The following is a 15,720-nucleotide window of genomic DNA, read 5'->3' on the forward strand; positions in this document are numbered from 1 at the left end:
CGGGGGCTATACCCTGCAATGCTACAGGGGTGTAGTTACCAAGGCCATGGGAGCCCACCTGTTGCATCAGCATGACCTGGATATGAGACATGAAATCAAAGGAGATCACTTTGAAACCTGAAGTCTCATTGTCAGAAGGGACTTGCCTTGTTTCAAGTGAGACTTTGGACTGTGGAATCTTGAGTTAATGCTGAAATGAGTTAGAACTTTGAGAGACTGTTGGGAAGATATGATTGTTTTGAAATGTGAGGACACGAGATCTGGGAGAGGCCAGGGGCAGTATGATATATTTTGGCTCTATCCCCACCCAAATCTCACCTTATATTGTGATAATCCCCACGTGTCAAAGGTGGGTCCAGGTGGAGATAAGTACATCATGGGGGCAGTTTCCACCATATTGTTCTCATGACAGTGAATAAGTCTCACGAGATCTGATTATAAATGGGTGTTCCCCTGCACAAGCTCTCTCTTGCTTTCCACCATTTAAGACATGACTTTGCTCCTCTTTTGCCTTCTGCCATGATTGTGAGGCCTCCCCAGCCATGTGGAACTGTGAGTCAATTAAGCCTCTCTTCTTTATAAATTACCTAGTCTCGGGTATGTCTTTATTAGCAGCATGAGAGCAGACTAATACAGCTGCTATCAAATAATATTTCTGCCTTATGATTTTTATTCTATTGTCTTTTTCTGGCTACAACTAAAGGGATTGTGAAACATCATTTGAGTATAACTTAAGTAAACAAGACATGTATACTCACGGTCATTCTCATGACATGAGCTTGTTACAAACGGCATGCTGTTTATTATTGTATCTATTGCTAATCTCCTCCATCTCACGCCTATTAAAAAATCTGGTGGAAAAACAGTTTATTTTCTTAAGCAAATACAAAAATTGACAAAAAATATTCTTTATTTTCTGAATATTTCTCTGTGTTCTATAATTTTGTTTTCCCTTCTCTCTGCTCTTTCTAGTTTATTTTTTCTTGTAGAGTTAATGGGTAATTTTTTTTCTAAATATCATGAGAATTACTGACATTTTATTTTCTAATTTTGGAAATTTGGTATAGAAATACTTAGATCATATTTATGATAGAACAATGAAGTAGTATTTAATTTATATACACATTTTCTCAATTTTCTTACCTGTGTTTTTGTCATATTAGCTCGAATCATCAGATATTATTATTAATCATAGCCTGTTTAAAATAAACTTGTTTTATTCATTCCACTACAGTATCCCAAAGATACAAAGGTTGTTTTTTACAATTAGCAGGCATAAGGGCATAAAGAGAAGAGAGATGTTGGAAAATTCACTTAGAAGAACAAGGCCAAATAATAAAAATCATTGAAATATATGTAACGTATACATACTCAACTCAGTTTAGTGAATGAGACTGCTACCATCATTGTTTTCATTTTAGAATGAAATATAACAAAATGAAAAGTCTAAACCAGTTCAAATTAAATTATAGTAGACCCACCTCATCTGTGGAGGTGGGTCTTATCCCTGCGTCCCTGAAACTGTGGAGAGTACCAATCCCTGTATATACAATGTTGTTTTCTATACATATATACCTATGATAGTTTAATTTATGAATGAGTAACAGTAAGACATTAACAACAACAATAATAAAATAGAACAATTATAACAGTATGCTAGCATCACTACTCTTGTGCTTTGGGACAATTATTAAGTAGAATCAGAGTTACTTGAACACAGCACTGATACATTTACAGTCAATCAGAAAACCAAGGTGGCTACTAAGTGTCTCAGAGGTGAGTAGCATTTACAGTGTGGGTATGCTGCAGCAGGAAATGATTCATGTTTCCAGCGGAACAAAGTGGAATGATGGGAACTGCCATCATGCTACTCAGAGTGGTGCACACTTTGAAAATTTATGAATTGTTTCTGAAATTCTGTATAAATTTATTTCTGGAATATTCCACTTAATATTTTTAGAGCATGGTTGACTGCAGTTAACTGCAACCACAGAAAACAAAACCACAGATTAGAGGAAATGATTGTACAGACATGGCAAAGTAGGTATTCAAAATAATTAGTTACATAACTGCTAGGCCTTATCCTTACTGTATGTAATAAACTAAATTTCACCTCATTGGAAAAATAAAGGCCTATGAAACATGTAAACCAAAAAGTTACTGAGGCAGATTGCAATTGATTGGAGGTTTATTTTGCCAAGGTTGAAGATGCACCCAGGAAAAAGAAACACAAATTAGAGTAGGATCTCTGACCTGTGCTTTTTCCAAAGATGGTTATGGAAACTTCAATGAAAGGTTAAAAGCAAGCAGTAAGTGAAGAAGAAAAAATAAAGGAGAGAGGGTAGGCAATGAGGTAAGTGTTTGTATTATTGTGAGACTTTGATTAGTGCTCAATCTACATTTTGCAAGTGAAAAAGAAGGGATTAAAGGCAAAAGTCAGTTATGCTCTTGTCTTATACTCAGTAAATCTACATTTTGCATAAGATAAACTAAGCATGTAAGATTACAGGTATCTGCTTGTGAGCAAAAGGAAGGTAGTTTTTTTGTGTGACTTGGTTCCCAAGCTAAATTTTGCCCTTGACATAGCGAATTTGGAATACCAAGATTTTTTTTTTAATTATTTCACAAATGTCACTATCTTAAAAGAAACATTATGTATAGATTCAAAATGCTTAATTCATACATCAGGTATGTAACATATCACCTTCTAGGTTATATTTTGGAATACTTGACAAGCTAAATAAATATACAAATATACAGAAAATTACTAGTGTAGTTAAATTCTAAGCAAGTTCTCATTGAGGAGCTTATGCTAATAATTTCAGTACAATGGGATATATATAATGATACCAGCAGCATAGATTTAGAATTAAAATAAAGAAATTAATATTAACATTGATTAAAATATACAAAGGGAGCCAGGACAAGCTTCAGAGAAGTGATCAGAGAAAAAAAGTTCGAAGCTATCAGTTTTATGTCCTATGATCATGAGAACTGATATAACAAGCTATTCCACATTGATAACAGATTGTTCCTTTAGGCATAAGGACCTTTCTTTGACACAGGGGAGTGGGGAACACACCTGAATTATACCGATATATACAATAAAATATTGTACAAAATATACAATAAAATATCTCATCAGAGTTTATTATTATGGAAACAGAATGATTTGAATGAACATTGTTTCATTCTTTTCCATGAAATTACTAACAAGATGAAACACGATATAAAAAATAACAAATAAGATTTGAAATTGTTCTAATATCAAAGTTGTTTATTTTATTTTCTAAAACTGTTGAATAACAGTAAATTGACCAGTTTTAATTAAAGCAAGAATAAATAAAATATTTTTATTGTCTAGGATGATTTTTTAAAAATAGTACCAATTTTAACATTGAATCAGTTTTGATTTCATTAAACATTATTTGTCAAACTGGATTGTGTTCTATCCCTCTGTTTCTTCTCAGAGGCTACTGTCTTCAGATATGTTTTACCACCCACGTGATCCAAAGATAGAAGCATCAAGATTTTCTGTAATAAGTGGAAAATAATGTACCCATAAGTCTATTTCTCTGTACCTGGTCCCTTATCAATAACATGAATTTTACATTAGAAATTGTTTTATAAAGTTGTATGAGTCTTCTTAAATTATAATGCTCTTTTTAATGTTTACCAAAATCATCACCAAGAGCAATCACCTTCCAAAATTCATTGGTCCGACAAAAACACAGTAGAGTGAAGGGCCTGCTCCCATCAGAGCTTGCAGATAGCTGAACATGTGCAGGTTTTCAGATGAGAATCAGTCGCATGCAGAAAGGGTGGTGCATCCCAACTCCACTGGGACAGAAGCTCCTGTGCTCAGTACCTTTCTAGACCTTGCCTTATGTATGCCTTCATTTGACTGCTTATTAATGCTGGAGTGCAGTGGCCGGATCTCAGCTCACTGCAAGCTCCGCCTCCCGGGTTCACGCCATTCTCCTACCTCAGCCTCCTGAGTAGCTGGGACTACAGGCGCCCGCCACCTCGCCCGGCTAGTTTTTTGTATTTTTTTTTTAGTAGAGACGGGGTTTCACCGGGTTAGCCAAGATGGTCTCGATCTCCTGACCTCGTGATCAGCCCCGTCTCTACTTAAAATACAAAAATTAGCTGGGGCCGGGCGCGGTAGCTCAAGCCTGTAATCTCAGCACTTTGGGAGGCCTAGACGGGCGGATCACGAGGTCAGGAGATCGAGACCATCCTGGCTAACACAGTGACACCCCGTCTCTACTAAAAATACAAAAAAAAAAAAAATTAGCCGGGCGTGGTGGCGGGCGCCTCTAGTCCCAGCTACACGGGAGGCTGAGGCAGGAGAATGGCGTGAACCCGGGAGGCGGAGCTTGCAGTGAGCAGGATGGCTCCACTGTACTCCAGCCTGGGCCACAGCCCCTTAAAAAAAAAAAAAAAAAAAAAAATTATAATAAGCTGGTTGATGTGAAAAAATTAGATTTTATGAAATGATTAACGTAAAGAAGTAAAAATTGTTAATATTATGTAAATTAGCCTTAATTTGTCATATGAGATCACAATGTTCTTAAATAAATTAAAGAAACTTCCTAAATATTTCCAAAGTAGTTCAACAATTGAAGTATCTGTAAACACACAATCTAGGACGGTTGATCTTTCCATATATGCACAAACTTCATAATAATGATGGAAAAATGAATTATTTTAAATTGGAAAATGTATAAGATTTCAAAAAGTTTCTGTACATCTGAAAATAATTGGTAAAGAACTAAAATATCAGCTAGAACCCGGGCCCTTACACTGTATGAATTTAAAATAGATTCGTCTCTCAGTGATGAATTTTTTCCATTTTTTAAATGTTTGTAGTCTCGTTTGTGTAGCCTACTCGGCAAGTGTGCACTGTAAGTGAATATGACATATGGCAACACATTATACTATTGTCTCTCACACTGAGATAAAATGTTCTGAAATCTACATATTATAAATAAAATAAGTATATATATTATATATGCACATACATTGTACATATATAAGAAATATACATATATACTATACATATAATTACATGTATATAATAAATACATGTTCATATATAATATGTAAATATTGTATATATAATATATACATATACAATATTGTATACAATATTATGTATGTACTATATATGATATTATGTATTATACATTATGTGTAATACATAATACATAATGTAATATATGTATAATATATTACATTATACATTATGTAATATTGGAGATGCATGTATAATACATAATATTGTATACACATATAATATATAACACATATGTGTATATATAATAATATACATCATATACAACGTATATTATATAATATATTATGTATATATGTGTATATAATGCATATATTACAAAAAGTATATGCATATTATATATGTACATTAATATATGGCACGATTACAACTTCTTTATTCCCTACTTGGAAACCATTGAGAAGAGGAAATTTCTTTCTACTTGTTACCATCATTCAAGAGAACAGCAAACTATATATTGAAATAGGTAAAATAGACTTTCTGATACTAAATATGTACACGGTATGTCTATTTCCTTTTCTGCTCTTTGTTATGTGACCCTCCTGTCTATCCCAAGTGTGAGTTTTCTTGTATTTTCACTTTCCCAAATTTATTTCTTCCTCTACTTAAGCACTATATGGATGTATCATTGTATGTAATCATTTCCCCTCAGTGGTTTTATTTTTTGTAGTTTCTTAAGGGCATAATTTATACATTCCAAAAGATATATAAGCAAGCCTAGTAACTACAATTTAATTAGTGCCATGCCAAAATTTATTTACTTCTTTGAGAAAATAATGAAGTCTTCAAATGGTACATTTTAGCTGATGTCATAGCCTTACAATAAATGCGTGAAGATTTTGCCATTAGACCAGGAGGAAATGCAGCCAGTGTTTACCTGAATATAAAAATATTTTCACTTTACTTCTAAGGACAAAGTAATATTAAATAGTTATAATTAATATTATAACTGTATTTTAGCATAGATTTGTAATTGATGCAAAACCATTAACTTTTCCTTAAGTAGATATAAGTAAACAATTGTTAGGTACTTAATATTGGAGATGTATTTCCATTTGCAAGAGTAATGAAGTGATTACTTAACAGAAAGGAGCATTACTAGCCTGAGTAACAGTAGAATGTTTTCTTGAGATGTAGTACTTTCAGTTATAGTGTCATAAATTTTTCATTTTTTTATAAAAATACAATTCAAGACCACATTGTTATTTCATCATATGCTATTATTTTCTTAAATGATTTGTATGATTTTATATTATTTATAAAAATTCAAATGACACAAACATACTGATATCCAACCAATTTTTGCCTTTGGCTCTAATTTAATATTTTTGCTGAATATTAATTTTTATACTTAAAAGCTACAAATTTTGCAGGTATTTCTTCTAATGTGAGTAAAGGGTTCTGCCCAATTAATATTTTTCCCTAATAGTCTGGGCAGTAACTTCGTATAAGTGAACAAGGCAACTGTGGTATTTCTTTCCAACTTCTTTTAGCATCTTTCCCTTTATTAGGGACAAACTTCAGAACATATCAATCTTATCACTAAAAAATACTAATAAAGAGAGCAAAAAATTGTTGCTTGTGTAACTGTATTTTACAGTAGCTCTAAAGAATCTGAAGAGATTGACACTGTAATTCTGAAAATAAGTACAGTTCAGCTGACTAGTGCCTAAACTATTAGTCATTAAAATAAGAAAGAGACATATTTAGAGAAGTCTTACTAATTTGCTGATATTCAAATACCCAAGGCATATACACAACAGATTAACTGCTCTGTTTTATGCATCACAAAAGATTGCATTTCTTTTTTAAATATTTAGACTATATGAAAATTGTGATTTCTTACAAAACTTGTAGTGGTAAAAAGTATATTTCATATATGTATTTATCTCTCTGTCCATCTACCTGTACTCAAAAAAATGGGTTTATTCAACAATATTTTCTGAAATATCTCATCAAATTCATATTAGGTAGTCACTGGCCTATGTGAATCAAATAGAAATTTGTGACAAATATGTGGATAAATGTTGATGTCACGTTTAAATTCATATTTAAATTGATACTACTAATGTATTTTCTAAATGATAATGAATTAACATTACAGGTTGTGAAAGAAGGCAAGCTAAAGATGTGGTATAATTATTTATAAGGCTGTGAGAATTAAAATAGATCAAAAAATAATCTGGATTTTTACAAATTCCTAACAACCCACACGTTACTTTATATTCATTTTCTTTTGTTACCTGTCAAAGTTCAGCATGAAACTCATTAAAAGCAACGAAGCACTTTGCATCTTTTCTAGTGACATGAAAAAGGCTATAAAAATTTAATACTGCGGCACAATTTTATTTAACAGTCATCTACATTTTGGTTGTAAGTAAAAATGCTTTCAAGTGTATTAATAGAGGGGAAGATAATTTTCCTAAACATATTTTGTTTAATTGTAATTCTGTGTTCAATAGCATAAGATAAATGGAGAACTTGTTATTTTCCTACTAAATAAGGGTTATGTACTTCAGTGGATATCTGTTGGTGTGTGTTTGTGTGTTGCATTTGTGTATATCTTTATGATAAGTAGTAAAATCAGGGCATTGCTTGATAAATCATTATATCTGAACCCAATTCCCTGTTAATGGTGAGACATATAAACATAGTTTTCATGCAGGTTTTGTTTCTAACTTTGATTGCCATTCCTGACTCTCCAATTCCACTTCTTCTCTTTTTTTTTTGCCATTTTCTTTTCTTTTACCTCAATTTTCTGTTGAATAGTAACTCCAACATAGGATCTGGAACCACAGTATCTAGATGATCTGAGGTGACTCTGCTTGAAGAATATCATGTAAGTGAGAAATTTGTTTTCCAATAGACCAAAACTTTAGTATGTGTCATTTTTAAATGTAAATCAAATTGTGTCTGGGACAGGTTTCAATCAATTTAGAAGTTTATTTTGCCAAAGTTAAGCACATGCCTGGAAAAAATTAAGGAGCATAAAAACTACAGGAACAATCCGGTCCCTGCCTTTTTTTGAAGATGATTTTGAGGACCTCAATATTTAAAGGGGAAAAGCAGGCTGGAAGGGAAAGAGGAAGGTTTGGTCCCGTACTGAGTCCATGTGTTGTTGCAAGAGAAAAGGAGCAGACACAGGAAGTCAATTATGTATTTGTCTTGCATTCAGTAAATTGACACTTGATATAAGGTAAAGTGAACATAGAGTAAGCTACCTGCAGACAGATATATCTGGCCTTTTATCTGTAGCTATCTGCTTAGGAAGAAAGAAAAGCCAATTTCTTGCATGACTCAGCTTTCAGCCTAAGTTTTTGCTTTTGGCATGGTAAATTGGGATCCTGAGATTTTCTTTTCTTTTCACAGTAATAAGTTAAAATGTGTTTTCCTCCTTCTCAAAAAGTCCTGAACCAAATAACGTTAGTGGATAACTTGAGGAAAATAAATATACCAAATAGAAAATTAACATAATATAGTTATTTAAAAAATAGACTGTGGAATTATATATGGTTTTGGGTTCTGGTTCTTCTCACTAATGGTGATTTGCCATCAACCCTACTACTTATCCTCTCAAAGCCTCAGCTCTATCTGTATAAAGTGAAAATTATTCCTTTATTCAATAAACACTTTACAGCTTTAAATGGTAAAACTATGGTAGAATCTACAATAACCAATTTCTACTTCATTGAAGAGATTACACAATAGAACCAATATCCTACTTACTCATGATCAGTCCTTTCATAGGCTAATCTCTAGTAAATGCTCTCAATTCAGCTATCATAGGTCAATTTCATCTACTTTAAAATCTGTTTACACTTACCGTATTTGTGATTATAGTTACAACACCTGAGTGAATATAATTATATCTGTTATTTATCGCCATGATAATGTTGCATAATGAGCAACTTAAAACATTAATGGTATAAAATAATAAATTCTCATTTGATTCATGTATATGTGGGGTTTAACTGTGAACTTGGTTGGGCTTTCTGGCTCAATTAAGCATTTGCAGTCAATTAACAGTTGGCTTACAGCTGTCCTCAAGTCAGTGGTTGGCTGACTGTCAGCTGGTCTAGAATGGCCACAGATGGCATAATTTGGGCAATATTGCCCTGCCTCATGTCTATCTTTCATCTTCCTCCTGGCTATCTTGGGCATGGTTATGGCCGAGTTGCACACGAAAACAATAGTATGCAAGTGCTTCTTCAAGTCTCTGTTTGTGTCATATCTGCTGACATCACACTGGCCAAAGAAAATTATATAACCCACCAAGAAATAAGAATAAGGGAGCAATAACAGTTTTTACAACAAAAGGAATGGATACAGGTATAGGTGAAGAACTGGGGCTACTTTTACAAACTACTATGGTTTATGGTCTAATAGCAGTTATTTTCCTGCATTCAAAATATGCAGGTCCTAACTCAGGATACTCATAGTCTCATCCAATCGTAGAATCAAGCTCAGAGTACAGAATCATAGGAACTATATCAAGTCTGAATGTGACACCCCCAATGTGGAGAGTTATGAACTAAATAGACAATGATGAAATAGGAATAGTATAAATACAGAACAAATTATCATGCAAAAGAGGAATGAATTGAAAACATTTAGCAGTCATTAGCTCTAATGTCTTGTGGGGTAAATGTTGCCATGTTCCTCTCATTATGGGATGGGAAATGTTGTTTAAGCCCTGGTTCTTCTCCATTCCCCCGTACATTGTTCTGCAGCACTCTTGAATCTGTTTGTTGGAAGGGAGTTTCTTTGCAACATCATCCTCTTTGTTTATTTCTAAAAAAAGTATTAGTAAATATGCCTTTTACTTAATTTTCTCAATCTACTGTCTTTCCATAAAATGATGAGAAGCTTTCATAAATCTTAACCAATCTTAGTCTCTTAACATAGACTCATTGTGCTTCTATATCAAGGTCTCAAAAATTCTTGACTATTAAAAAATGCTCTCAAGTTCTACTCAATGTGACAAAAGTTAACACAAGAGTTCTTTCCAAGACTCTTTCTCTAAATTGAATCACTACTAATTTTCACATGGTAATATACTGTAGAAAACACCCTTAATATTTCTTTTGTTTTCAACTTTTATTTCAGGTTCAGGGGTACGTGTGCAGATTTGTTACATGGGAAATTTGCGTGTCCTGAGGTTTAGTGTAGAGATTATTTCATCACCTGGTAATGAGTATAGTACCTGATAGGTAGTCTTTCTATCACCACCCCCTCCCATTCTTCACCCACAAGTGGGCCCAGGTGTCTATTGTTCCCTTCTTTGTGTTCACGTGTACTCAATGTTTAGCTTCCACTTGTGTGAGAATATGTACTATTTGGTTTTCTCTTCCCGCGTTAATTAACTTAGGATAATGGCCTCCAGCTCCATCCATATTCCTGTAATGAATGTGATCTCAGTCTTTTTTATGGCTGCATAGTATTTCATGGTAAATATATACTCTATTTTCTTTTTACTCAATCTGCCATTGATGGGGATCTAGGTTGATTTCATTTCTTTGCTTTTTTTTTTTTTTTTTTTTTGAGACAGAGTCTGGCTCTGTTACCCAGGCTGGAGTGCAGTGGCATGATCTTGGCTCACCACAACCTTCACCTTCTGGGTTTGAGCAATTCTCCAGCTTCAGCCTCCCTAGTAGCTGGGATTACAGGCATGCACCACCATGCCTAGGTAATTTTGTATTTTTAGTAGAGACAGGGTTTCACCATGTTGGTCAGGCTGGTTGCGAACTCCCGACCTCAGGTGATCTGCCCGCCTCGGCCTCCCAAAGTGATGGGATTACAGGCGTGAGCCACCGTGCCCGGCCTTCTTTGCGATTTTGAATAGTGCTGTGATTAGCATGCATGCATGTGTCTTTATGGTAGAACAAATCAATTTATATTCCTTTGAGTATATATCCAGTAATAGGATGGCTGGGTCAAATAGTATTTGTGTTTTAAGTTCTTTGAGATACCTCCAAACTGTTTTCCACAGTAGCTGAACTAATTTACATTTCCACTAGGAGTGTATAAGCATTCCCCTTTCTCTACAACATTATCAGCATCTGTTATTTTTTTACTTTTTAAAGTCATTCTGACTGGTGTCAGATGGTATCTTATAGTTATTTTGATTTGCATTTCTCTAATGACTAGTGATGTTGAGCAGTTTCTCGTATGTTTGTTGGCCATGTGTATGTCTTTTGAGAAGTGTCTGTTCATATCCCATTTTTAATGGGATTGTTTGGTTTTTGCTTAATTTGTTTAAGTTCCTTAGAGATTCTGGATTTTAGATCTTTGTTGGATGCATAGTTTGCAAAATTTTCTCCCATTTTGTAGGTTCTGTTTACTCTTTTGAGAGTGTATTTTGTTCTATAGAAGCTCTATAATTTAATTAAGTCTCATTTGTTAATTTTTGTTTTTGTTGCAATTGCTTTTGGAGTCTTCAGCATTAAGTCTTTGCCAGGGCCTGTGGTATTTCTTAGGTTTTCTTCTAAGGTTTTTATAGTTTTAGGTTTTGGTATCAGAATGATATCATTCTGATACCAAAACCTGGCAGAGACACAACAAAAACAAAACTTCAAACAAAACTTCAGGCCAATATCTCTGATGACCATAAATGCAAAAATCACCCACCGCCCAAACTCTAGCAAATGCTTAATATTTCTAGAGCCTATTGTATACAACTGAAATGTCCTACGTGGCACTGTGGTAATTCTTTCAAAGGTCTTAACAAAAAGTGTCATATCTAAACCTTAGCCTGAGGCTTAGCCTGAGGCTATGTCTTAGTTGGATATATTTTGTTATTGTTAAAGGCTAAATTAGAGAAACAGTTTTAATTATCATTCTAGTAAATCCCTGAATCTCTGTATTCCCTCTAAATTCTGCTTATAAACTGGCCATGTTTTTTCATAGACTGTATCATTCTTTTATAAACTTACAGAGATTTTGTGAAAGCAAACCTATATATTATTCTGCTTGGAAAACTGTTTACTTAGGTAGTGAAGTTTACTAGGTAGTTTTGTATTTTTGAAGTTACTACAGGTGACTAGAAAACCATAATGTTCCACTCCACTTGACTAAATTTTAGATAGGTATCTTTCTGACTCTTGACCCCCGTTCTCCTTTACCTTGGAATATTTATTTTAGCAAATTTGGAATTCAAAATTATTTCTGCGTTCCTTTAATATATAAATCTGTTATAAAGCTTCTTGCTAGTTTGACAATCCGAGAGTGTCTTTCTCAGTGATCTACTAGCCATCCTTTGAAATTTAATCATTGGCCGGGCGCGGTGGCTCAAGCCTGTAATCCCAGCACTTTGGGAGGCCGAGACGGGCGGATCACGAGGTCAGGAGATCGAGACCATCCTGCCTAACACGGTGAAACCCCCTCTCTACTAAAAATACAAAAACTAGCCGGGCGAGGTGGTGGGCGCCTGTAGTCCCAGCTACTCTGGAGGCTGAGGCAGGAGAATGGCGTAAACCCGGGAGGCGGAGCTTGCAGTGAGCTGAGATCCGGCCACTGCACTCCAGTCCGGGCGACAGAGCGAGACTCCGCCTCAAAAAAAAAAAAAAGAAAAGAAAAGAAATTTAATCATTAAGGAAAATAGAGCCTATATATCCCAGTTTTTGTGGAAGAGTAGAAACCTGATGTCAGTGGTTTCCTCTCTTCCTGTTGTAGAACTACCTGCTGTGTTGAAGATAGAAGAAAGAGTACTTCTTTTGGTAAAGACAATTAGCAAACACAGGTGGCTCACTATCCCCCACCCCAACTCTTAGCAACTCTCTGGCTATTTGGTCTGTGCTCTCTTTCCTATTGGTGGTAAGAGTATCAGAATAAAATCAACTTTTTGGGGGACATCTTGTCAGGTGCAATTTTTTCTTTAACAAAGGTTAGAGTTTTCACAAACATTTAGCCACTACAGAATGTGATTAGTCATTTTATAGTCTCTTCGAATAGTTTTCTCACATTTTTCCTTCTACTTCACCATTTTTTCTTGCTTTTGGGTACCACTCAGGCGTAATGTTTGTGCAACTTTTTAGGTTTTATTTGTTTATTTTAATTGCCATTTGCTTTTGGCACTAAGCTCATCATCAACTATAGTATAGGGCCACATTAATGATGTGTGAAAAACCACCTTGCAACCTCGTGGCATTTAACAATCAAGGTTTATTCATTTCATGGTTCACTATGATTCAGCTGAATTGGGCTGCTCTTTGCTAAATCTGGCTGAGTTCATTCATGTTTCTGTAATCAGCTCTGGTTTGGCCAGGCAGTTCTGTAAAGACTGTTGGCTTACATCACATATGTAGAGGTCAGCTGTTTATCAGATTATTTAGAAAGACCTCAACATGTACTAAAGAGACAATGTGTCCATGTGTCTTCCATTTTCTATCAGGCTAACTTTAGGCATGTTTCCCCATTGCAGAGGTATGTAGAGGTAGTGCAGGCAAATCTTGGAAGCACTTCAATTTTTATTTTTTAGTTTTGCCTGTCACAACTGCTTATATGTCATATGACAAAGGAAAATATATGGTTGAATCCAGAATTAGAGTGGGAAGCCTCTACAGGATTGCATTGTGTAAGGCAGGAATGTAGGGATTGGTGGAAATTGGGATATCAACATAATAAATCTAGCACAACAGTACAAATTGATAAAATATGTATTATAAAAAAAGACCAGATAAATGTTTCTTTGAATGCTGTGAAAGATTTAATAAAGATAATTTCCAAATAAAGATTATCTATTGAATTAAATAAAAAAGACAATTTAAAACATTGAGAATATGTATATAAACTTGAAGGAGACTTTTCTCATAGTAATTCCCAAATGACTTTCCATTCTTAATCATTTTATAGAGATTAAAAATGGCCATCAAGGAAGGTGACTTATGGATATGACTGACCTGAGGAAAAAACAAGGGAAAATCTAATTAGCAGACCCATATTGAATGAAATATTTTAGTAATATATCCAAAAAGTGGTGAATAAGTGATCTAGTTTTAAATATAAGTTTTATGATGTAGGGTTTTTAAAAAAATTATAGTTTGTTTAAATTAATTTTTATCTGCACGCATAAATGCATATGTGTCCTTATTTTACTTATGAAGAGAGCTTCTACTGTGAAGTGTTAAGTACTGTGCTGGCATGTGATATGGACTCACTACACTGTGTGTTAGATTCTGAGAGTAATGTTTCTTTAAGATATCCACTGTCCTTTAGCACATTTAGGAGATTACTACAGATTTTCCTTTGTAAATTTTGATATAAAATTTTTGTGCATGTGTTTACCTAAATGTGTAATCCTGTTCCTTAAATTTCTTTCCATTTAAATTCCCAACCCTTTTTGCTTAGTAATTACGTCTCAAGTTTACTCCCAGATCCTAATGTTACTTCAGTCTCTACCTTCAACCACTTGTAACTGCTTTCTCTTCAGCTTTCATAGTGTACTTGGAGCTCTTTTATGTTATTGGACTCTTTATTTCTCCTTATATTTTCATATGTCTCTGATGTTTATAAATTGAATGATTAGGAAAGACCTGATCTCTTGCCTAGTGTAATCAGGGCTTGGATAGCAATTCAACATAGCAGAGCATTGATGTGACCAGGTGGCTATATTGCATGTCCTATAGCTGATCACATGAAATGGAGGTTTATAGGAAATCAACTTCTTTTCCTGGAAGGCACCTTGGAGTAGAGCAGCTTGAACTTAATGCCGACCTTTCTGGTCTCTTCATTGATCCCAAAAGGTGCCCTCTAAGCAAACTATCTCTTCTTTCAGCAATTCTGTATAATTTCTAATGGGGCTGGCTGAGATGTTATTTACTGATTTTGCTGAAGGAAAAGATTGTAAGGATACTACTGCCAAGGTAGAGATCATGTCTTTCTGAGGTAAACTGTGATGGCCATGTGTAAGAAAGAGAAACAATAAAAACAGCGGGCTGTCTCTTGATGGCAATGTTTTAGCTACGCAGACATTCACAGCTACAATATGAGAGCTAAAGCAAGGCTTACCTGAACCTGCAGCGTTATTTTCAAGTGGCTTCCAATTATCTCTAGCAAAGTCAGCTGCATGACTTGCTCAGCCTTGTGCCTCAGATCTGTTGTTGACAGTCAATTTCATTGGGAGGCACTACAGCTCTAATAGGCAAAGCAATGTTGCCAATACAACCTTCAATAGCTATTTGGTCTTCTGAGGTAGATTCAGCTTGTTGGCAGATACAGGGAGAGTTACAAAGATAAGACTACCAAGAAGCACCAAATAAAATAAAGTAAACTGGGTAATATTTCTCCCATGAAGACTCACTTTCAAGAGAGTATGCAGCTTACCCTCCTTCCCACAATTTTAAATGCTCTCTTCTTTCTAGGTGAGACATTTTCTAAAAAAGGTTTATTAATCTCTGCACTATTGACATTTTGGGCCAGAACATAATTTTCTTTTTGTCATGATACGCTATTATAGGATGTTTAGCAGCATTCCTGGCCTCCATTCAGATCCAGTAACAGCCCCTATTATTATAACCAAGGTGTCCCCTGACATTGCCAAGTGTCCCTTCAGTGAAGACAAAAAATCACCACCAGCTGAGAACCAGTATTCTAGAAACATTCTTACCATACCCTGTAGCCATGATAGTAACGTCACAGCAGGGTTC

Source organism: Colobus angolensis, unplaced genomic scaffold (assembly GCF_000951035.1).
Source record: "Colobus angolensis palliatus isolate OR3802 unplaced genomic scaffold, Cang.pa_1.0 Scaffold177, whole genome shotgun sequence".
Taxonomy (NCBI): Eukaryota; Metazoa; Chordata; class Mammalia; order Primates; family Cercopithecidae; genus Colobus; species Colobus angolensis.